Source organism: Motacilla alba, chromosome 2, assembly GCF_015832195.1.
Source record: "Motacilla alba alba isolate MOTALB_02 chromosome 2, Motacilla_alba_V1.0_pri, whole genome shotgun sequence".
NCBI lineage: Eukaryota > Metazoa > Chordata > Aves > Passeriformes > Motacillidae > Motacilla > Motacilla alba.
Window position 1 is genome coordinate 110,331,801 of NC_052017.1, and position 26,047 is coordinate 110,357,847.

The window sequence follows — 26,047 nt, forward strand, 5'->3', positions numbered from 1 at the left end:
TGTCTGCATTTTTGTGTGTATTTTTTCACCTAGGAAACCCCATCTCTTCTCACTCATCAAGTTTACTGGAACTTCAGCATTTGTGGTTGATTGAAATAGGTACTTTGAAGCCAAAAAGAAATTTAAATAAAATATTGAAGGTAAAGTCATCAAAAATCCTTGTACTTTACCACGCTTGTTCAAATTGTTTTATCATAGTTGGATGCCCCACCCCTGGAAGCATTTAAGGCCCAGCTGGATGGGTCTTTGACCAGCTTGGTCTATGGGAGATGTCCATGCCTATGCAGGGCTGGAACTAGATTATCTCGAAGATCCTTTGCAATCCAAACCATTCTGTGATTTTATGATTGTACCTTATGGATATGCTACACAAGAGTGTATTGACTGTGTGATTACATTACTTAAGTTTGTTTGATACAAATGAAGTGTTTACAGTACTTAATTTTCAGGACAAAGTTGGGAATCTAAGATCCTTTCAAAAGATAAAATACATCAAAAAGCTGTGGTCTTCATGTAGCTAAAATGTTACTAGAGGCTGGACTTGCAGAAACGCCTACTGACTGAAAACATGGCTTCCCATCCAAAGACATTTCAAAAGGTCTAATACCCTAGAAACCAGATTAAACCCATCTTAAAATAAAACTTAATTACCTCTGAAGGTCTTGTTCTGAAAGGTGAGTTAAAGCTTGCTGCTCTGTGTAATCACACAAATATGTTTTGTAAGCTTTCCTTAAAAATGTCCAGCTGGCCTGAGCTGAGCAGCACAGCCGAGGCATGCAGAGCACAGCATTGCCGCTGGGATGCTCCCAGCAAACCCAGCGGGGCTCCTGCGCTCTTGTAGATCTGGATGTGGATACTGACTTCAGTGGGGCTGGGAGCGCTGGCAAGAATGCTGAGAGTTACATCTTTCCACTTCAGAAACTCAAGGGAGATATTAAACATCCGCTTGATCAGCAGCAAACTCCCTGCTCCAATTCTCGCTCAAAGGATGTCATGTCTAATGGAGCTGAGCCGCCAGAAAGCTGCACCTGAGTGAGGAGGATTTCTGCCTCAGGTTAGTCCCCAGTCCAGATCCAGAAGAACTGCCAGAGGAGGGAGCCAAACTTCATTTCTATATTTATTTATATTTCTAAATATTGGCAATATTTATTTTGCTGCTGTTCTTTGATGTGCTCCTGCACTTTCGGCTTCATTTGTGGTAGGAGGAAGCCAGGTACAGAACAGTGTGTACTCGTGAACTACTTCTACTCAATGGTCCTGCTTTAGATTCCCTGCTTGTGAGGTGGTATGGGAAGGGAGATACTCTGCTCTCCTCAATCAGAAGACATAGTAGAGCAGCTGTTCCCAGTAACAATAATGACACTATTGCTGAGACAAACATTTTCACAATGATGCATGGGAACGCTAAATCCAAACCACATTGTTTAGCTAATGCATGCTTTCACCCTGCTAAAGGGGAATGTCACATAACTGAAAGTAAATTGAAGAGATCAGAGTTTAGAAAATATGACAAAGTTGAAAACTTAAAGCTGTAATACACAGTAACATCCTTTAGCAGTGAAATCAATGATCCAAAGTGGTGTGTGTATGTGTATTTTATGGCAGTTTATTAAGTATGACTCCCCTTTGGCCAGTCCAGTGAACAGACACTGTTGTGAGTCAGGAATGTTTTCTGCCAAGCACTCCAGTGAAACTGAGTATAGCATATAGATCTCCTTTCCCACAGAACATATCAGGCATTGCAACATATCATAGATATGTCAGACTGTAGGTATGGTTTCTGGCATTTTTCTTTAATCTGCACTCCCAGCTGGGACTAATGAAACACTGCTTTCAAAGCTTGTGCATGCACATGTGTTCAGAGAGTCCTCACACACTGTTTTAATAAGGTAATACTTTTATTTTCGCTAGCAAGAGAAGAGGTACTTGCCTTCAGTAGTGATGCGGTGCAACAGCTTAGAGAAAGGAAAGTTAAAGATGAATGGAGACCTGAAACATTTGATTCATAAATTAATTAGTGAGCTAGTGATATCTACCTTAATATTGTGACAGCTTTGCTGCTGGCACTTTCAAAATAACTGATATGGGTTTGAAAGATTGTTGGAGAGCCTTTTCCTTCTGGCACCGTTGTGGAGAGATTGCTAAGCTTAGATCACAAGAATGCAAAGTTACTCAATCAAACGCAGAAGTCTGCAAGTTCATGCAATAAATGGAGATAAAAATGGGGTTTTATTTCTTACCAGAGGATCATGGTCAACTTCCCCCTTCCTTTTCACTGTGCCTTTGCTGTACGTTCTGGGCAACGGTAATTCTACCAGGTCTGATCAAAGCTAGAAACACCTTTGGCAGTGGTTTGAAGGCTTCATCTGAACTCAGCAAAGAAGAGAAAAGGGGAGGGGAAGCACATTAAGGACTTGAAAACTATTTTTAGGTGTGCAGACTAGGGAGCTGACAGCAATATCTGACAGCAATACCAAAGTGCCTTTGTGATTACTTGGTTTTCATGTTAGAGAGTAGAGTCTGTCAGCACATTGATTGTTTTTACTGTCCAGCCTCCTGCTTTTGTAGAGCTGCTCTAGTTAATTTCAATGATACAATATACAGTAATCTTGCCTATTTAAATAAATGGAATTCAGTGCTTTCAACAAAAGCCCTGGACATTATGATCCTCCCATGCATTGTCAGGGTCCTGGGGCACTGTAGCTCATGAATAACACAGATGGAGGAAGGTTTATAGAGTCTGTGGCAGTGGTTTTATTTCATATCCAAAGTGCGAAAAGTTTCTTCCAAAGAACAACATTATATGATACTTTTAAAATAAGTAGGCCTGCTTGGCCTTACAAATAATTGTGCAGGTGCTGTAGGACTCTGTGATGGAGCCCTTTGCAGGGAAAACTGGAGTGTTGCAGAGGCTGTGTGCTAACCCAAAAAGCCAAATTAAAAACGTATGCAGCCACACCGCAGCATGTGGGTGGCTTTTAGGCAAGTGCAGAGGGTTGTTAAATGTCGAAATCAAATATAGACATGGGGAAAACTGGTGTGTGAATGGAAAGACTGATCACATGCTTGTCCTGCCGTTTAAATGTGTGGTAGGCTCCTCTGAAATTCAAAGTCTGCCTAGCAGCAAGCCAGATTGTAGGGAAACACAAATCTGATTTTAAGTCTTCATACATTTCTAAAATCTAGCCTTTCTGCAGGTCTGAAAAATAAAGTTTGCATTTACCATTTATTAACAGCTGCCTTCGCATTTTCACGTTGAGGCTGTGGGCTTGCTAGACGTCTGCTCATTCACCCTGATGATGTTGCCTATAAAACCTGACAACTGGCAACTTAAGTAATGAGTATTAACTTCAAAACATAGCCCTGACACAGATGAAATCTCTGTATTGTAGATTTGAAAACTGAGGTACAGAGACTAAATATTTGCTCAGTATCCTTTGAAAAGCTGTATCATAGACAGAATTTGATCTTTGCTCTGGAAAACCTCAGCCTAGTACTTGATAGTGACCTTTTTATCATCTTTTAGGTAAGATGCCAAAAATTCATGCAATGCTCCCTCTTCATTTGAAGAACAAAATATTAAGTAAACAGTAATGATTTAGTCTGCCTAACCTGAAACAACCCTGTAACCCTGAGATTTTATTGTGTAAGATGAAGACTTGGCTGATTTAAAACAGTTCCTGATATGTGATGACCCAGTCCTTATCTACTGTCCAGCTCACCATATGCAGAATACTCTTTTTTACGAGTTTAAAAAAGCATAACACTACTTCAGGTCAGGCAAATGATTGCATTGAATATTGGCCAAAACAACAGATAAAATCAGCTATAAAAAAATCTATAAAACCAGGTACTTTTAGTGGATTACAGCAGGAGAAATAAGCCTAAAGCTTTCTAAAGTAAATGAAAAAATGATGCTTCATGTTCTTTAATCCTCCCTCCTCCCCTTGTCCCTTTGTGTAGCTATTTCATCTATTCTGTTTAGGAGACTCCTGCCCTGAATGCTTTTGCCAGTTGCATCACCTTTTAATGTTCCTTCTGTTCATTTGCAGCTACTTTGGAGCTGTAGTTCCTTTTATGTCACTCACCCAATATTTAGAATTTGTAGTTTCCTCAGATAATTGGCCATCTTGACAAGAAGAGTGACACAATCAGCTGTCAGATACTTTTCATTCCTAAGTTCCATGCCAAAACTGACATGTGGATATTGGGATAATAACGTGTTATCTTAATTAGGTGTATCTTCATGATACATGCTTAATAACAGATAGAGCATATGAAACTACTGCAATGCCTTGCCAGGGTATCTTTGAAATGAGATTCCCTACTTAAGAGTTTTCTTCCTTCTTAAATAAATAAAGAGTAAACGAACAATTGCAGAGTCCAAGTCTGAATCTTAGCACTTCCTGTTAAACCTCACAAAATAGTGCAAGAAACATGTTTGGTCTGCTTTCTAAGGCTTGATGATGTGATAGGAAGGATGTTGTATGTAACATCAAAGAATGATGTTGTTATACCTCTAAAGCCTGACTTCTGGAAGTCCAAGTGAAATAATGTATGCTCATTTTTCTCTATAATATGGCAGTTTTTAATAGGCTTGGATTCTTATCAGAAATGTTCCAACGATTTCCTTCATTGTGTTTGTGTGTGCTTTTTTTTTTGACTATCCAAATTTCTCTCACACTTTTCGAAGTTTTGTTAAGTGACTTCCTGCTGGGTTTAGTTAAGAGCGGTGCCGAGCAAATTGCAAGCTGCCAAAACCAACCAACAAACCACTGGTGATGAACAAATGTTTCTGCTCTTTCAGCTCATGGTGAATGTTTCTGTTTCCTTAATTCCAGCATCATGTTCGAGTGGAAAATGGTGCAGTCTGGACTACAGACTTGAACAGTGTTTTGGACCTGAGCAACAGAGTCTGGCTGAGGATCAGGGTGGATCATAACTTTCACACTTGCTGTCTATATATGTTAGGATTAAAGTCTTGGGAGTATTCCTGGACCAGTGATCTTTCTTGAAGTAGACTTCTTGGAGCTGCACAGGATGATCTCGGAGCACAATTTAGATCTGCGTATTTATGTCTCTTAGAATGATTACAGACCTTTATTGTGAAAGACTGTAGAATGTCAACCTTTAGAGAGTCTTGCAGAATGAAGTGTGTAATGCACAAAAGGTAATTCACAGGGAATGACTGAATTAGTTTCTTCTCTATACCCCTTGCTGCAGTGAATTTACTCTGAATATATTGTGTTTTCCTCCATTTCCTCCTCCAAACGTAGTCTGAGTGGAAGAGGTCTTGCCTGTTGTAGCATGCCTTATTAGTGTCTTCTCATCATTGTCCTCAAAACCAAGTCCATTAATAGTCTATGCTAGATGTCCATATGATGGCATGCATGTGGCAGAAGGCTTAGGGAAGATCAGTGATTTTCCCAGGAGGGCAGATGTGAGCCCAGGGCAAAGTGTTTGCTCAGCCATTAGCTCTGCTGCAGATTATTTTAGTAATCTGAAAGAGATTTTATTAAAACCAAAGCCAGTCAGATATTAAATTGAGACCAATAAAGTTTCAATAGTTATGAAGAATACCCAATTCCTTCTTTGTCCTGTGAATGGGATGGGCTTTAAAGGTGGGAGCAGGTGATGGACTCCTAGCATTTCTGGCTGTGCCACTCATTTCCTTCAGAACTAATGTTTTTCCACGAGTTACACTCACACAGGCATACTTATTTATAAAACTCCCTTTGAGAACCTTGGATGAGAAACCAAAGCAAATGAAAAAATGCAGATTTCAAGATTACACAGTGAAACAACTGACCATTTCAGGAGAAAGGGGTCTTCTCTCCAATGTTAACTTATGGGAGGTGGAAGTGATAGTTTTCTTCAAATGTATGTTCCAGATCTGTACAAAAATGCAGAGGTAGATTCTCACAGAATATCTTCCTTTAAATGGCATTCATAATAAAGGACTTGAACCTAGCTCTTCCATATCCAGTCCCTAGGATCTTTTGGATCAGGCAGGCATGTTTTCTTAGAATCATAGAGTCACGGAATCATTAAAATGGCTAAGGACCTCAGCGTAAGCCCTCTGCTGTGGAGTGCTAATAACACCTTGAAGCAGACAAATCTTTCCTAGGAGACATTAATGTTAAAGCTAGTAAATCCCTATAACATGTTTTGGTTTGAATAAAACAGTATTTTTGGACAAAGAAATACTCAGTTAAAAAATTCCCAGCTTATACTTGGTGTTCCAGTCACAAAAGCCACTTGGTATGTTGTTTATATTTCTTCTCATGCCCTAATGAAGATTAGGTGTCTGTTCTGCTCTGAGTTCATCAAGCATATAATTTAGCATTGTGTTGCACAACTTTGTACTACTGTATTAACTCCTAGCTCCTAGTTATAATCACAGAATAAGGCTCGCACGATTTAAAGTATGCTACAAACCAAAAAGATCTGTGGTGGTCCCTAAGGTATCTGTTATCAAAATGTAAGTTAAAAGTTGAGAGGTGGATAGTATGAATGGAGTGTGTGTGTGTGTGTGTGTGTGTGTGTGTGTGTGTGTGTGTGTGAGTATAGCAAACAAATACTAAGATAAAAATAACAATTTTATGTATCTTGCTTGTCAAGGCCTTGTCTGTGTAATGCAAAGGTAGAACTCTGAAGAAAGGTTTCAAATTTTAAATTAATATATAAAAATATGCATTTTAACGTTACTAAGTCAGCAATAATATTAGATGTCCTAATGAAATCTAGAGTGTACTGTGAGCGAAGTTTCACTGATGATTTAAAATAGGACATAATATTTTGGCAGATCTTGATTTAATGTAGATGTTACTTAAGAAGGATGAGGGAAGCAACAACAGTCTACCTACTTGCATCCAGGTAATTGTATTTGTTTATTACAGGTATTGTCTTGTTGCGTGCAAACTACACAGTTCATGAGCTGGTCCTGCCAAGGACAAGGTCAAGGAGAGGTCAAGAAGAACATGTAGGATAGGTGATGTCTTTTAATCTAATATGCCAAACCTAAATCAGCAAACATCTGTGTGATGCTGCTATTGCTAATGGATGTTTAGGAAAGCCAAATGTGTGGTCAGCCCACTAATACTTTAGAATCAGAGAATATCTCAAGTTGGAAGGGATCCATAAGTAACACTCCTTCCTGATACAGCTTCATTCCATTTCCTTGTGTCTTACTGCTGGTCACCAGGGAGCAGATCAGCACCTCCCATTCCGCTGCTGTCCTTGGGGAAGTTGTAGACTATGATAGGTCCATCCCTTGGCCTTCTTTTCTCTAAGGACAAAAAAAGCAGCCTCAGCCACTGCCCTACATCTTGTCCTTGAGGCCTTTTACCATACTGGTTGCCCTCCCCTGGACACACTCTAATAGTTTGATGTCCTTCTTATATCAAGAACCCAAACCTACAGACAGGACTTGTGGTGTCATCATATCTCTAATGCTAAAGCATTGTGTACTTGCTGTTTAAAATTTGCCCATTATAATCAATGTAGTCGTCTGCTCTAACTCCAGGTTAAGGCTGTGCATACTGTGGAGAAAAAGCACATTTCTGAACTGGAGACAAATGGTGAGTCTTTTTCCCCATCTCATCTGCTCTCCTACGAGAAGGTAACCTCTCTTCTTTCAAGTTCTTTCCTTGTTTAATAAGCCTATTTGGGAAATTTAGGATGAGTACTCCATGAATGAAGAGATTATGTAACATATGTGGTTGAGATAAAGAAGTGATCAGGTTCAACTTAAATTTAAGGATGACCAGAGAACTTACAGGCACATATCTCATAAACTATAATGCCACTCAGAGTCTGGAAGTTGTGCAAGACTGTTGGTAAAGAATTTCTTTGCTCAGATAGGCCATTCCGTTCTTCTCTTTCTCGACTTCTCTACGGATAGCAGAACTGTTATAATATTTAATTCACTATGGGATAGCACCTCTCTGAATGATGAGTGTTTATAAAAGCTTTCAAACTTGAAAAGCATGTAGCATTCTTCCCCTTGACAGATGACCATGGGATTTTTAAGAATAGTAAACATTAAGCATAGTGGAAGAAAATTGTGAGTTTCTAAGGCACGACTAGTAATGTAGTTTAAGGAATTTATACAGGCCCAACTGGAAAGTCATCATGTGTTACTGAAACTTGGTCTGCACATGGGAATGTGGCTGGCAAAATAATGTTAAGAAGGAGCAGGGCAGTTACATATGATGAGGTGCCAGTAAACAAATACATATTCCTATGGAAAATTGCTGAAGCTCAGCTGATGGCTGATACCAGTTTTGCTGCATGTTTCTGCACTATGCTATCATGTAATTACCACTCAGTGTGTGAATTTTAACAGCATGAAAAACCTCACCCCAAGCCAATACGATTGACATTGTCTTAACAGAGATACAGTTACAGTAAAGGAAAACAAAAATTTGTAACTGAAGAGTGCTCTAATTTCAATTGCTAATTTAAGTCTTACTGGCAAAAGAATTTATAAAGTTTGAACAAGTTCTACTGGTGTAGCTCTGCTAGAAGTCTTTTTGTTAGGAGTCAAACTGGGAGTCTTTTGAACCTCTAATGTGCTGCACAGAAGGAAAGAGAAATGCATTCTTGCCTTTTCCAGATAACAGTGGAGAAGCTGCCCAGTCTGTCGCACCCAACCATGCTGCTGAATTGCTACACTACAGATCCCTGGTATCAGCAACTCTTCATCAATCTGGTAAGACTGAAGCCAACTCTAAAAACAAACATTTCCTCCATGAACAATATGTTTGTTATATTTTCTCATTTGTTTATGATGGCTGTGTCAGCCGCACTGATTTACATAAACACTGCCAATCCTGGGACGTTACATTCTCAACAAAAGTAGCTGAGTACAAACAGCATTCCGAAGTTTTAATTCATATTGTATAAACATAACAGATGTTGATAAAATGAGCCAAAAAGAAAATACAACAAAGGAGACCATTTCAAGGGGGCTTTTGATTAAAATACATTCCAGATTGACAAAATGATACAATGTTAATGGAATAGATCATTTAAATGTCATTATTTGGCTCTTATAGTCCTATAAAGCAAATATAAAGCAACGCTTTTGAGATTTAAACTCCATTACAGTACAGTGCCTATACATCAACTTATAAATAAAACTATATTTCTTTTCCCTTTCCTTTTTTTTTTTTAATCCCTGCTATGACATCGCCACATTTATTTCCTAAATACCGTACTAAAATACTGGGTCCAAAAGCAATAATAAGTTTGGTATACATAATAGGGCCTAAAATAAATATATTATAAACAAAATAAATGCAGTTTCTGCCTCAGTGAATTTCCAGTCATTGAAACTGAGATGGGTGACACTGAGAAATCCAGGTCAGAGGCCTAATTCAGTTGGGCCTTCTTTAAAAAGATCTAAAATCTGCTCCTGTTCATTCATGTGTAAAGATGATGAGACTTCATTTGAGATCCATCTGGTCTAAATCCCTTGCTTTGAGAATAGCTAGAAGGATAGAAAATTTACAAAACCCACAATGCTCCTAATATGCATTATCTAGTTTAATTTGAGAGTTTTCTTTTAATAGGTGGGAAAACTGAGGTGGAGGGAGGACACATGGTTTTCCCAAGCTCAAGAGGAGGTCATACATGGAAGTAGGAGCCAGCTCAACCCGAGGCCCAGTCCAGTGCTCATGCCTTTGGGCCACACAACTTTTTTATTATGGGAAACCTATAGAACCCAATTACATTTCATACTGATGTGATCCCTGAAGCAACAAGTTTAGTATCCCTTTCAGCAACTTGTTATTATCACTCATGAAAGCTCTGTTTCTGATATCCACATAAATAGCCATTGTGAATTTCCTGGGTGCAATGATTTCCTGCAGCGGTGATTTCCACAGCAAAATTACAAGTGGTATAGAAAGAGGAAACCTCTTTACTTTTAATTTGTTTTCTTCCTTATGTCTTGGAATGCTTGGTCTGTTCTGTAAATGAGAGAGGGAGAAGAGATGTGCCCTTCTATGCTGTGCATTTATTTATGTTGTTTTATTTATGTTGTTATTTATGTTGTTTTATCATGTCTTTGTTTCAACCTTCCTCTGTCTGGGGAAGCATAGCATTGGGAAGCACAATACATCTTTGACAGAACTGGCCAAGTCACAGGAGTAATACTGTAGAATTATGGTGAAAATAAAATCTTAGGGAACAACTACATACTCTGTATAGACCAGCTTGGTTGACAATAAAATGATCTTTAGCTCTGTTTCTATCAAGAAACCTCTAAAGCCCTCATAGTTTTCAGTCACCAGAGTTTAGTACTGGTAGGCCCACTTTTCACACCCATGTGATTGTTTCTCTTCCTCGCAGCCTATATTTGTATGTGAATTGATTTTTATAAGCGTGTACTACAAAATATTATAGAATGTCATAAATGGTTGTGTAATGAGATAGCAGCAATTAAAAAATTTAAAACTTAATAAAAATTGGGGTCACTGACTATTTTCAAGTAAATCTTAGACCAGAAAAGTCTTAGACTTAGAAAGTGGACCTCAACTTTGCTTTTCCAGTCTGTGAAATTTGAGTGCATTCCAGTCATAACAATTTATTTAGATTGAACCTTATGGTTTACCAAAAAATAAAGTAGTTCTTTTACTATGGTATTTCATGATGTTTTAGGTGTAACTGAGGATGTGGAGCAGGGAGAGAATCCATGTTCTTACTGGATCCTGTAGAACCTGCAGAGCCAAGTGTTGGGGGTGATCAGCAGGAAGGACTTGATGCCTTTCCTGCTGGAAGAGAGGCTCAGGCTCCAGGTGGCACCACAGAGCCCTGATGCCAGTGAGCAGCCCCTGGATTCAAGGCCATGCATGCCTTCTTAGGCTTTGTCACTTGTTTTGGAACCCATGTTCATCTTCAGGAAAACATAATCAGAGCTTTTCCATTTGATTACCTCCAGAGAAGACATGCTTAAAAGGTGTAGTATATACTTGAGAGATTGTAGCCCCAGAGGTGTGTCCCTTCAGCTGCTTGGTAACTGCAAAATTCACTAATTTAAGTGCTTGTGAGACAACATGAGAATTCACATGTTTATGGAAGACATATAAAATAAGATGTGAAAGACGGATGTCAGGAATGCTTTTGTCATGCTGTGGCTATGTCTCTTAAAAATACCATAACCATCAACAGCAGCTATGTTGGCAAAGCCTTTCAGTGAAGACTAAATCTTCAGTCTCTGAGTATTTGCCTATTAAAAATGAAAATGTTTTAGATTTCCTCCAATGATTTTGATACTCAATTTTGTTCAGTTAAATACCAGAGGGATTCCCACATTTTTTGGACATTAAAACCAAACTTTTATGAAGGAATCCACCACTATTAATGTTACAATGAGTATCAAGAAAAACTAGTAATAATTTATTGGTTATAAAAACTTGCCAAAATTCCTGAAAGTGAATTTCTGGTATTTGAATCATGAAGCTCTGACTTTCTTATAAGTCGAAGATTTGTTGGATGTTCTCTAGTTTTCCCTTTAGGAATTTGTCTTTAATATTAATAATGTTGTTTCTGTAGCACCACAGAGAAAGCACAGCACTTTTAAACTGAAGAGTCCAGTCAATGCATAATACTGGCAGCCCAGAAATGCTCAAAGTCACATGAGACAGGCTCTTTAAATGGTGATTTAAAATATGTCATATGCAGCAAAAGAAATGCTCTGCAAATTATCCATCTAAGAGATATGAACATAGAAGATCCTGTTATAGTTCATAATCTTTTGCTCATTTGTACACTAACAGGGTCATTGTCACTACTAAGCCATGCCTCAGCTACCTGGAAAATGTCAAATTCTTCTTGAAGGAATTAGGTTTTGTGTGATAGCAGAATTATCTAGAAACCCCTGGTGATTTCCTCTTAAGGCAGTGAGAATCTCTTCTCTTGATAACCAGATCTACTCTTGGGAACATGGCGTGACCTGTGCAGGGCTGGGAGTTGGACTTGATGAACCTTGTGGGTACCTTCCAACTGACTTATTCTGTGTGACTGTGGGATTCTGAAATCTGAGTAACCTTGCCATGAATTTGCATTTTTGGTTGAAAGCCCATTGCTGGTTTCCTTTTCCTTGATTTATTGAGTACACAGAGTATCACCTTTCTAAGACCTGAGTAATGTAATCTTTTTTGCTTACCATGTCTGTGGCTAAATGACTCAGTACAAATTGTAGCTGGGGTGTAGTTTGCAGAGTATGAGAGCTTGAGATAGCCAGGATAACAGTAACTTGTTATACAACTTTGAACTGGTCACTTAAATGCTTGGCATATTGTTTACTCTGCCTTTAAATTTGGAACAGTGATGTGAATCCATCACAGGTACTGTGAGGAGTATATGTCATATGTCCAAAAGATGTTATAGGAATATAACTATTTATTAGAATATTTTGGGCTGACGAGTTGTAAAAATCATTATGAGGTTGCCTTCCCACCTCCCCTCCCCCTTTAGTACAAATGTAATTTCTAAGCAAAAGTTAACAGAATTTACATGGAACTTCTCATAACCATGTTGGGTGGGGCATGGCATGCTGCATTTTTCCATACATTATGTATCTAGTTTCATTGCTAGATGAGGGTTTCTTTGTTTGGTTGGTTTGTTTTGGGTTTGGTTTTGTTTTTTTGTAATGTATATGTGTTTGTGAGAGAATTCCTCCCAGGACTGAAAGGAGTCACTCCTTTATATTCTGGACCCCAGTGACAAACTCATCACAAATGATAATAGCTTAATACATACAGGAAAGTGAAAACAGATGAAAATGGTAGAAGTTTTTCATTAATATGTCATTCTCATGATCTTTCTATCGAACACGTGTCTAAGGAATTACAGAAACACATAGTCATATCATTTGACTCTAGGGCACAATATATTTTTTATTTTTGTCTCCTTTAGTGTATGGCAAATGTTCTGCTATTTCTTCATATATTTTGAACTAAAAGCTAGACACAGCAAAGATGCTATTTTATATAAGATACAGTTTATCCATTTTCACAATTTTTTAACCCAAACTTCAGTGACAAAGGGCTTCACAACAAAATTCAAGTCTTTGGCATTATTTTTGGCTTTCACTACATATTTGTATCTGTCATCTCGCTCTCCGTTATGATGATGTTTTCCTAACAAATCTTTCCCTCTTAAACTGAAATGTGTCTTAAAGCACACAGGCAGACTGAACTTTAGATCTAGGATTGAAGTACAGTTGTGCAAAATTCCCAATTCAATTAGGAAAATTCCCTGCACATTAGAAACACTACATCACCTGTGCATTTCATATCCCTATGAGTGAAGATAACTCTCGTGAGAAGCTTTTTCTAGCATGCAGCTTAAATGTATAGCTTTACAGGTATCCTGCAATGTCCATTATGTAACATTTTGTTTTTCCTGTCATGTGATACTTACATACTTTAGAGTTAATTGCCCAGTGTTTTTAAACAGCCTGGTTTATCACACTGGAGAACCTTTCAACATTGTTTCACAACTGATTCCTTCTCACATTTTTTAAATGGGATTTTGTCCTTTAATCACATTTATTTTCTGACTATGAACAGAAAAACCTAAAGGAGGGAAAACAGATGAAGCAATTCTTTGTATCTACTTCATATAAAAATGATGACTTTAAGGATTCAGGAACTAGCATTGCTAAAGGTACTGGTAATATGATATGGTCATTCATACCTCAAGGCTCAGATAGCCTTGAGCCATAAATCTGAATGCTAATGGAAACGTAGCTGCGTTCTGCAAGGGTAGTGCCTGGAAAATCACTGATGAGGAAGTGCTGCAAAATGTTACTGTTGTCTCTGCTGCCCCTTTTCAAATAGCTTCAGCTAACAGAGCTGTCAGTGTACCACTGGTGATCATGAAATCACTTAATGAAATGAAGTGTAACCAGCTCTCTACTATAATAGTGCTTAATTAAGTGTAACCATCAAGTGATGGGAACCATAGTAGTATACAAGGGAATGCTTGTTCATTCCTGAAAGGCCTATTAAAGTAAGAGGAAATATGTGATCAGCACAGTTGTCTGAATGTCTAACATGGTATGGCATGGGAATGCCAGCATCAGAGTTCAAACACATGAGGAATTACAAACCAGAATTATTTACACTATGTGATTGTAATCAATGCCTAGACACTTCTGAGGAGCCAAAGCAATGAAATGGTTTAGTAACTTGCAGTATCTCATTAAACTGGTGAATTTTGCTCGCCTGATATCATAGATCATGGACTCAACATTCTGCCACTGAGGCTACTCCTTACTCCCTGGCAGCAGAGAAATGGGGAAGAATTACCAGCTTCTGCATATTTTATTTTGAAGGGTTACAGAAAGAATTTTATATTTTTGCGCAGTTTATATTTGCAAAGACCTCTGTAGATATGAAGTCCCACAGCTTCTGCTGTGGTGTTGCTATAATTGCCCCTCTTATTTATGCTGTAGCTGAGATATGGGATATGAAGTAGCCTGCTGAGGACTGGAAAGTGAGTCTGTGGCAGAGCTAAAACAACTTCAGACTCCTGACTTCCTTTCTTCTTAGTATTAATCTCTTCTTGCAAAGTGAACCCAAAAGCTAGCCCTAAGAGAAGGCATGGCAAGCTGTGCGACTCCCATGTCCTCTCACATTTTGGCAGTTTTGCCACAAAGGAGTGTTTCTTGTGGGATAGGGCTGTCCCTGGTGTACGGAGGAAAGCCACCCATGCAGCAGGGAGGACTGTAAGGATTGCCCCTGCACAGCAGGCACTGTAGTCCTGTGTAAGTTCTCTCTCTCATTGAGAATGCATCCTGGAAGTCTCCCTAAGACATGCTGGGACAGCACAGCCAAGGATGGGACCACCGCTGAGTCACTGCATTGCACATGCAGAAGGTATGGCTTTCTGTGAAAGCAAGAGATGTAAATAAATAAATAAACAGAAGTTGATATCTCTGGTATGTGTGTATATGTATAGATGTGAACATGTGCATGTGCATATATGCAGGTAAAAAAACTAACCCTTTAAAAAATACCATTTGTAATTTAGGAGACAGGCAAAGCACTGTCTCAAAGGATGAGGATACACATTTCCTTTGAGGAAAAAAAAAAACCAAAAAAGGAGGAGTAAATAAATTATGTGTATCTGGAGCTTGATTATCCTACAGTTATACAGGCTACTGCCTACAGAAACCTTTTTAATCCTTCTGGAGTAAGCAGTAGGATAGAGATTAGTGTTGGTGTAAGTTAAGAGCTGAGAGCAAAGCACAGAGGTATAACAGAATCAAGGGCCCAAGAGAGCAATGTCTTGCAGGATATGCAAATAAGAAGTATTACTTTTCTCATATGACAAACACAGCATAGAATATAAACACTGTTCACAAAAATGACATGACATTTTTTAATCAGCCTGGGCAGGTTGTGTCTCTGACAAGGATCTTCTTTGCATCTTGTCTTTAAGGTGATGAACATCTGAAAACATCAGCTCATTGAACCTAGAAAGCTGAGTCTCACAGAATCACAGAAGAATTTACACCAGAAGGGTCCTCTGGGGGTCATCTAGTCCATCTCCCTGCTTCAAAGAGGTCTAGCTAGATCAGACAGCTCAGGCTATTCAAGCCCTTTACACCCTCAAAGATGGAAAACTCAATCCCCTACTCCAGTATTTGACCATCTTTAGGGTAAAATTTTTTTCTTATACTTAATTTGAATTTCTCATGCTACATCTCAAGCCCATTGCCTATCATTGGACACATGCAGGAGAATCTGACTCTGTCTTATCTGTAGCCTAAGGACAGGTAGTTTCCACAGTCAGATCTTTTCTGAGCCTCCTCTTCTCCAAGTTGAATGGAGTTATCTCTCTAAGCATCTCCTCATATGCCTGTGCTCCAGCCCCCTGACCAGACTTGTGGCCTGCTGCTGGATTTCCTCCAGTATGTCAATGTTTTTCCTGTACTGTGGAGACTTCTCTTCATCCCCAAACTGACTTGTGCTGGTATCATGGTAATCTTCTATATCATTCAAGTTTTAGCATATATTCTGCCAACAAAAGCATAATTTCATTAGAAGGTAAGCCAGAACATTAATTTTTTTAAAGGAGGAAACTTGGGGATAATGGAAATGTAAGGTTTTTAACCCATTGCTACCTTCCCCTCTAGTAAGCAATGTGTTCTGGTCTTTTTCTCAGCCCACAATTTTCAGTGGCTTCCTGCACTGACAGGAAGTCTTCACAGTCCCCTCTCAGCATCCTGAGAGAAATATTTATGTCAGCTTGGGCCCTTGGTTGTGATGTCTTCTCTGTTTCTCAGAGCTCTCCTTTCTGCTTCTGCTGAAGGCTCCTACTCCTTGTGTGTTTCACCACTCTGTCAAGATTTGTTCTTTACTCCAGAAATTTTTTCCCCATGAAATTGCTCAACTGCTCTTGGAAAAGCACAATTTCCTCCTCCTTCCCAAAGATGCCCCCTGAGTACAGCCACATTGTTGTCTGCTGTCTCCTGAAAGGAACATAATGTCTATTAGCACAGAGTAGCTTCAAATGAAGAAATTAATCAACATGCTAACAGAAACATCCACAACATTGTCATGAAAAGTTATTCATTAGGGTCTGGCTGTTATTTTGGAAATTACTCAGGGTGGTTTTATAACAGTTAAAACCCGTAAGGTGCTGTGTGTGAGGCTTTGGGGTTTGACATATTTTTCCACGACTCTTTACATTTGTCAGCAAGAACATACAGCTCTTTTGACAGTAGGACTTGGGTGGGCAGATGGATGCTGGATGCTGTAATAGGAGGTTGGCAGGACACAGAATGATAAACTTACTTGTCAACAGCCTTTCTGGCTTTCTTAGGACGGACTGAGCTTTGTACCTCTGTAACTTGTTTCCCATGTAGTCCCTGGTAATTTTTTTGGTATGGGTTAATTTATTTTGTATTTGCTCGCTGCTTTTATTATGTCTGCCCAACATGGAACCCTTCTCAGCACAGAAGCTCATTTTGTATCTATTATTCCCTGCTTTTTTAATGTTGCTTCTCTCAGCCAGAAAGAATTCTTCTTAAATTGTTTGCATGTTGGTGGCAACAGAGATGGAAGACCAAAGAAAATAAAGACAAGATCCACAGTAAATGTTGAAAATGGGATCCATCCAGTGTGTGGCATGGAAAATAAGGCTGCAAGCACCACTAGGGAGATCTCCAGTTGAGTGACCGCAGCAAGTCAGAAGAGTTTACAGAGCACCTCAAGAGGAAGCAGATCTATGGCTCCATCTGCATTTGGTAAGGCTCTTCCTCTGAAAAGCAAGCTACCGGCAGAGGGAGAGGCCAAATCAAGGCAATCTGCAGTGCCCTTTTGGCCCCTGTGTCTACATTTCCTTCCTATGAGTCCCAATTATTGTGTAGGATTGGTGGTTGCTAAAGTTTCCCAAGGCATGGATTTGGGATATTGCTAAGATAGGTGCATGGACCAGCCTGCTAAAACTATTCTTGCATACTGCAGGCCAGATGCCTTTGATGTCCCATCAGTTCATAGTTCATTTGTGGCTCTCTCTTCAGTATTCTAGTATTTGCTCTTTTTCTCTCATACAGCACCTTTTTATTTCCTGTTAGTTGTGTATTAGTCGCAATGCAGCATTTTTCCATGTTATTTTCTCTCCATATTTCTGCTCCCTTCCCCTTCCCCTTCCCCTTCCCCTTCCCCTTCCCCTTCCCCTTCCCCTGTTTTCTGTTGGACATTATTTCTTCACTCTTGCTACTGACTGCTTTGCATAAAAATACATTTATTTACAGAAATTCTGGAAATTTTGCTTGCTTTACTTCACAGCCAAGATATTTGCATAGAAAATTAATCACTTTTTATCTCCCCTTGTTTTCCCTTCTTCCAAGGTAATTTTTCCAGACTAGTGCAAAGACTTGAGTGCTCCTGTTTTTAAAACAGAGGGCTCTGAATTGCCATTGCCTGGCACTGCAGGCACGGTCAGAGGGGCTGCATTTCCTGCTCATTCACTGGGCCCAGAAAATATCTTGTTAAGGCTACTCAAGGCAAGCTCACATTTTGCTGGGGGTAAGATGTGCCCCAGCGAATGTCACCTTTTTTACTGGAGTTCTGTAGACTTGAATGAAGCTGAGTAGAGCTGCATAAAAGGTCTCTGCAGAAATAAACAGAGCAGATCAGGGGCTAAGTGCAGTTTTCCCATGTGATTTATATATTTTAAGATTAGGCCTGGCACTTTGCAAAATGCTGTTTGAAGTTGTTAATTACATTTGCCTGAACAGACCAAAACAGACACAACTAATTGGCTGAGATTATAGCTATAAGATTGTGACCTCTCACAGTGAAATCTCTCAATGTAGATTCTTGTTTAGGTCTGTTCTTCTGTATTTTTTTTGGAGGAGGCAGATAAAGACTGTACCGTATCACTGAGATAGTGAGGAATACTTTGGGGAGTATCATCCCTATCTCAAATCCGCTGTTGTTAATGGGAGGTTTCTTTACTGGATACCTGTCTTTATTCTACTATTTTTGACAGGAGGAGCACTACCAGGTGACTTACACCTGTCTTCATTTTACTTCTATTTTTGACAGGAGGAGCCCTAACAGGTGACTTTTCAACTTTTTATGAATAAACCCCAGTAGGAAGGCTTTTTACAGCATCAGTGCATCAGTAAGTACAAAATAATTTAATCAAGTCTCATAGTCCATGCAGTTACTGGCAAACCTGATTCATTTTATGAATAATTTTACTTGGATCTTAGTGAGAAAAATGTTCTTATTAACAGTATGAGCAACAAATTTCCAGACAAAAACATGGAGGAGGGAGAGTATGTATAGACACAGTCTGGGGGGGGATGTGACTTCATCGCACTTCACACGATAAGAGGGTTCACTTCAGGAGCTGGTAACGGGATGGAGACTTGAAAGGCCAGGCTACAGGAAATGGGGATGGTGAGTCAGGAAATGGCAGCCTTCCCTCCGAGTCATCCTTGAACCACTGCCCTAGTGTGCTCAGAGTGGGAACTGGATTGGTAAAGATGCTGTTCCTTCAGAAGAGATTTCAAACTTGGGTCATGACCATTTGATGTTGTCAAGTGTTACGTGCAGTTTCTCCTTCAGAGTATGGATTTCAGCTCCCCCATCTGCTCTGATCCCTGGCATGGGTGGCTGCCTGTGCTCTGTAGCTGTCCCTCTCTAGAGTGGCAGATATTCCATGCCTCCTGCCTGGCGTGGCTCTCTGTCCTGATGCTGCAAGCCCACCTTGCTTCTTGTCAAAGTCACTGCATGGCTGGTGACCCAGAGATGTCTTGAACAGCTGCTAAGTAGCTGTATTTCCCTGTTAAATACACATTACTGGCTTACCAGAAGCAGAAGAGCTGCCAATGGCAGTATTTGGAGGTTGCAGGGGCACTCACTAGAAGGGTACGTGGGGTGAATTCCTTCGTCCATATCTGTAATTATCTAAAGAGGGGGGCCAAGCAGATGGAGCCACGCTCTTCTTGGTGGTGGCAAGCAACAGGACAAGAGGCACTGGGCACAAACTGAGGCACAGGAAATTCCACTTGAATGTGAGGAAGAACTTCTTTACTGCACAGTGACCGAGCACTGGAACAGATTTCCCAGAGAGGCTGTGGACTCTGCCTCACTGGAGGTATTCCAGAACCATCTGGATGTAATTCTCTGCCATGTGTTCTAGGAAGACCCTGCATGAGCAGGGAGTTTGGACCAGATCTGGTCCCTTGCAAGCTGATCCATTCTAGGATTCTGTGTCTGGGCGGGCAGGCAGCAGCAAGGCTGAGGTCGCCGGTCAGATCGCAGCTGGGAACAGGCACCTCAGCAGGAACGCGCGCCGTGCTGCCACCTCTCAGCTCGCCGCTGCTAACTGACAGGACGGGGTTACGCTTTGTACCGAATTACGGCCCAGAGGAGCCTGATGGCAGCCGGGGCTGGCGGGAGACCCCCGAGCGAAACGCGCCGACGGGGCGGAAAGGCGCCACCTGCTCCCGCCCCCCGCTCCCGGCAGACGCCCGCCCGCCGCCTCCCGGCGCCTGGGCCGCGGCCCCCGCCGGGCCCGGAGCTGCCGCCGGCCGCCCGCGGCGGCGCCGGGCGGGCCCCTCCGGCGGAGGCGGCAGCGGCAGCGCCGGCAGCGGCCGCAAGATGCCGCCCTGCCCAACGCCTTGGCGGCCGCGGCTGCCGCCCCGGGCCCTGCGCGGCCGCCCGCGGGGCGCCCTCCCCGCCGCCTGGGCCGGGCCCGGCCGCCGCCGTGCCGCCTTCCCGGGGCGCAGTGCGCCGCGCCGCGCCGCCCCCCGCCGTTTTCCGCAGGAGGCACCGTGTCCAGCTACACTCACAGAGCCTCGGGATTGTTAGGGTTGGAAGGGGCCTCTGGAGGGCATCCAGTCGAAATCCCCCTGCCAAGGCAGCGTCCCCTAGAGCAGGTGACACAGGAAGGCGTCCAGGTGGGTTTTGGATGTGTCCAGAGAGGGAGAGTCCATGACCTCCCTGGGCAGCCTGTTCCGGTGCTCTGCTGCCCTAAATGTAAAGAAGTTCACAGAATCACAGAAAATGCTGAATTGGAAGGGACCCACAAAGACCATCGAGTCCAGTCCCTGTCCCTGCACAACACCATCCCCAATAGTTACACCATGTGCCTAAAAGTGTTGTCCAGTCGCTTCTTGAACTCCGTCAGGCTGGTACTGTGACTGCTTCCCTGAGAAGGCTATTCCAATCCCCAAACACTCTGCTGCACTTTATGGCCATTGTTCCTCATCCTGTCACTGCACACTACCAAAAAGAGTCTGGCACCATCCTCTTTGCATCTGCCTTTGAGATATTTATATGCATTACTGAGTTCCCCTCTCAGTTTTGTCTGGATTGAACAGACCAGCTCCCACAGTTCTTCTCATAAGAGAGATGCACCAGACACTTCATCATCTTGGTGAAATGGTTCTACTGGGCTACAGGCAGGTTGGGGCTGGTTGCTAGTGAGGCTGGGTGAGGCCACTAAATTCAAGCACTCAGGACCCTGACACTGGCCAGGATTCAGCAAGCTTCTTCAGGGACAGCAGAGACACTGGCACTGAGGTTATCTTACAGTGACAGAGAGACAGGTGCCTGTAACTGAAACCCAAGTGCTCTGTTCATTAAAGGTGATGATCTCAAATGATTTTTCTTCAAGACGAACCAAAACCAAACAGCAGGTAACTTGGATGTTGAATTTCAGTTGCAGTTGACTGTATTGCCCTTTTGAACTTTGTGTGTTTTGGTTTTCCCTCATCAAGCATTCTGCTTAAAAGAACTAGAACACTGATTGCATGGTTTTTGGGAGCAAAACTGAAGAACACAGCCCTGTGCTTTAACAGCTGCTAACTGTGTGCATTCATTGGGGAAAAAGTCGAGAGCAGTTAGACCACACTTCCAGACTGGCTCTCAAGGAGGCCAAGGCTGTTGAGATTTCGGGATTATTCATATTTCAAAGCCAGTATGAAATACAAAATTGTTTTGAGGCTAAAGGAATGTAAACAATTGTCACATGTAGTTGTTAGGGATTTTTTATGAGAGAGGTTTGTATTACTTAAAAATTGCTTACAATTGCTAATTTAGCATCTGCGTGGAATGCCGTATTGTCTGGACTGCTGTATTTGCAATCAGAGCAGATAGCAGAAGCACAAGCACTTCCTGCACAGCTTCTTGGCTGTGACCTGGACTGACCCCATGAACAGCAAGTCAGGGTGAGCAGTGTTGGGCTTGGATGCTTTCTTCCGTTATTGCTGGTGTGTTAAACCTAGCAGAACTGCTTGGCTACTCTGCTGAGCTTGCCACGTAGTTCCAGCTACACTGTAAACATCTGTCTGCCAACTGACTGAAGCCACTGTGTTCATTTTGTGTGGGCTACTGAACAGATGTCAGATGGGAATGACTTGGTTATCCCACGTCTTAACCAATGTTCTAGATTCAAGAGGTTTGGAATGCCTTTATCCTTGCCTGACTTACCTGTTTCTTGACTAGATCCTTCTGAGCTGTATGTTTTCAGTCCCTTAATAGGCCTCTAAATAATCCCCAAGAATGTGGTGGATGTCATTCTCCTACAGAGCTCGAGTAGATTAGACAGGAGCATTGAGTTCATTGGATCACTGTGGATCCACTCAGTTCTCCTGACCAGTAAAGTCTCATCTCTTAGAGACTTCGTGATGCTAGTTTTGACAGGATGCATTGTGCTGTTCAAGGTTATGTCTGAAAACCATAAAACTATGAAAAGAGGATTTGCAAGATGGCAGTACAACTAACTGTAGTGGCAAATGAGCTGAGATCTCTGAGAATTTTGTTCTGTCATCATGGACATGTGTGTTGCTTTCAAGGTGACAGTAGGGTGTGACTCAGAATACCTGTGCAATGAATTGTACTATAGACTTGAAAGTGTTTGGTTTGGAAAAAGAGTGCTTTTTGCAAATGTTAGTATGCATTTAGCACTCACCAGGCCTTTTGAAGTTAAATGAGAATTTCAAAAGACTTGATCCTGCAAGTCATCCATGCACATGAAGGAGCCTAGGAATGTTCATGCTGAAGTTAGGGAAACAGCCTCGTTGAAGAGATCCTCGTACAGATGGTTAGGCTTCAGGACATGAAATTTGGGATTTATTTGGCTGAATACATCAGAAGGCATTGTTAACTTCTGTGACTCATCCAGACTGTCTGAACGTCTCAGATTGAAAAAAGGAAGCAATGAGCAGGTTAAAATGTGACAGAGCTTCCTGTCTTGCCTTGAACAGAAGGAGTTTAGAAAGACTTTTTTCATATTTTGCTGATCCAAGTTGAGTTCAGTGACTGGGCAAAAACAGGAGAGAAAATGCTGGTTGTGGGATGCCATTTTTGCCAAACCTTTTCAGCCTCCAAGGAAGGCTTATTTTGGCAGAATGTTAAGTGATGCTTTTTGGACTGCTTTTTATTTGGGGAGGCTGATGGGAAAGATGCTCCTCCCCAGGCACTGAACCATAAATATTTGATTTTTATACAACCAGAATTCCTGTGAGTAGACACGGAATAAGTGACAAAAACCCCAAGCTTTAACCAAACCTGTGGAATTCATTGCAGCTTTGCCAGGTGTTTGGCTGTGAGACTGTGAGGTCCCATATTTAACAGCTCATATACTTTGCCAATAATATGTGAAGTGTTTCATTATCTTATACACTGTAGTTGGCACACGGCATTTTGCAGACAAAGAGCGATGGTTTATGATATTTGTGGATTCCATGCACAGTTGTAGGCATGAAATGATGTGTGGGGTATGATAAGACAAATTCATAAGAATGAAAAAGTTCACATAGCAAATACAAGATACTTTCAAGTCTCTGATAACTAAAATGATAAAGTGCTAAGTAACATCAGTACTTTGATTTTTGTCTCCTTTTATAATTGCTCAGAATAAAAAACAAATAAGAGGCTTGCCTTCAGCTCACCCAAGCTGTTCAAGGAGTACTTGGGGCAGATGAAGAGCTAATTAATTCTGAGACTGCAAAATATCCAGAGCTTTTTAGGATATTCATCCTAAAGGCCAAATTTTTCACAAATTAAAGCTGAATTTAGATGGACAGACTTATGGGACAAACTGCATACAACTGGATATTCACCCCAGGTCCCAGTATCCAGTGAAGTATTTTGATCAGTATTGAAATAATTACTGCAAAATTCTGGTTGTAGTTTTCTGGATTTTTTTTCCCTGTGATGTTTTCACTGTTAGCCGAGTCTTAATCTTTCCAGAAAAAAAAAATCAAAACAGCTTGGAACTTTCTTCTAAGTAAATCTTTGATTGAGCAAATCTTTAATATGTTGCTTTGCCGCATAGCAGTGTATTTAAGTGTGCACTTCTTTTTGTATAATAAATGTTGTGCTGAGGTAGGGTCCAGGGATGAAAAGCAACTGCCTACTTACACCAGCAACTCCCCAGGCATGGGAATCTTGTGTGTTGCAAGAGTGGCGACGTTTTCTGTGGCAGTGCTCGCAGCAGCCTGTGTGGTCTGCCCTGCTGGCCTTAGCAGCCCGTCTGAACTGGCAGGGGCCAGCAGCCCGGGAGACCTTGGTCCCTGGGTGAGCCCTCCACCAGCCCACCGCAGAGTCACAGGGCTGCTCCCCAGCTGCAGTGAGCAGGGCAGCTCAGGGAGATCTGCTCTGTCTCACCAGCTGTAGTGCAGAAAAGAACAATTCTGGGTATCCAGAAGAGCAAGGAGGAGAAAGTTTGACTATGAAAAGCAGAACAGGGAGCTTCTTGCTTTCATGTCTTCTTCAAGGACTTTGGCAGGACTTTGGTGTATTTTGTGGTGGTTCTGCCGCTTCTTAGGACCTATGATGGATGCACTTTTTTTTTAGAGAGCTAGTGATGCTTTCCATGTGAAAAAGCAAACATGTCATTTGTCTGATGCTGATGCTAAAAATTTCCATATTTTTATTATCCCCCCCCCCCGCCCCCTGAGGTGTCTCAGAAGTATGGAAGGTGATTTAAATGAAATTTTTATTGTCATTTCTAGTGAATCTTCTGTGCTGTAAACACTGAAGGAAAAATTCAAAGGCAGTCCTCTCCCTTGTGGGACTGGAGTCTGTTATTAGTCATCTGACCAAGAAATGAGAACAAGATAAGAGTAACTTTATTTATGTGTATCTAAATTAGTATATTATCAGCAGCTGTGTAAAGTTTAACAAAGACAAATGACAGATTGTGCACCTTGGAGTAGGCAACCCTGGATGCACACCCAGTCTGGAGAATGAGATGCTGAAGAGCAGCACCATAGAAAGGGACGTGGGGGTCGTGGCTGGTGGAAAGTTGAATGTGAGCCAGCAGTGCCCTGGCAGCCAGGAGGGCCAGCCCTGTCCTGCGGGCATCAGGCACAGCAGTGCCAGCCAGGCAAGGGAGGGGATTGTCCTGCTCTGCTCTGCCCAGGGATGGCCTCACCTTGAGTTCTGGGAGAAGTTTTTTTACAATGTAAAAAAAGATTTAAAGCTATTGGAGACATCAAAAGGAGGTCTGTGAAGAAAGTGAAAGGTCTGGAGGGGAAGCCATACAGGAGCAGCTGAGGTGACTTGGTCTGCTCAGCCTGGAGAAGAGGAAGGGAGGCCTCACTGCAGTCTGAAACTTCCTCGTGAGAGGAAGCAGAGGGGCAGGTGCCAGTCTCTTCTCTCTGTGTGACCAGTGACAGGACTTGAGGACATGGCTGGAAGCTGAGTCAGGGGCAGGTAGGTTGGCTGTCGAGAAAAGGTTCTTTACCCAGAGGATGTTTGGGCACTGGAACAGGGTCCCCAGGGGAAGTGCTCTCAGCACCAAGCCTGATAAGAGTTCAGGAAGTGTTTGGACAATGCTCTCAGGCACATGATCTGATTCTTGGTCTTGTCCTGTTCAAGGGCAGAAGTTGGACTTCCATGATCCTTGTGCTTCTCTTCTGACTCAGGATATTCTATGATTCTATGATAACACCTGATTAGATGTAGGTGGTCACTAAAATTGCATATTAGAAGTTGTCTGAATTCAGTGGTTCCTTATTATCAGAGAAATAGGCAGTTCTAAGAGATGTGTGTTTCACTTTGTCTTTAAAAGAAGCAAAACCCAAGAAACTTCCAAAAAGCACAAATGTTTTGAGGAAAATGATGGAAATAAAGCTTTCCACTGAATGTCTTATTATGCTGATACTTTTGTGGCTAGTCTCATCTCTAGTGACTGTACAGATATAGTTTGTTCATATTCCTGACAGGACAGCTGTGAAGCTCTTTTTCTGGGACTGATGTAAGAGAAGACCACAGGATTCTGATTCCTGTATCAACTATCTGCATTTGCTGCTTAACCTCCCTTTTGAGGAAACTACCTTATTTGGAGAAAGTAGCATACACAGATCCAGATTCAGCAATGTTTTCTGGCTGATATGGCAAAAGACAGTTTTTATTCTCCCAGCTTCCACAGGGGAGTTCACTATTTTTGATTTTATCTCACTTGTCTGGACTCTCCCTACAGTGGACAGACAGAAGCTTTCCACAGACATAAAAAATGATCCCCAGTTTGACTGTGGAAATCTGTGTTTAAAACAGGC

General features: G+C 41.5%; 1 pseudogene; it reads left to right on the forward strand.

The window, feature by feature from the left end:
- The window catches only part of LOC119696960, an 87,322-nt pseudogene extending 66,974 nt beyond the window's left edge, over window positions 1–20,348 (forward strand).
- The last annotated feature ends 5,699 nt before the right edge of the window (window positions 20,349–26,047 follow it).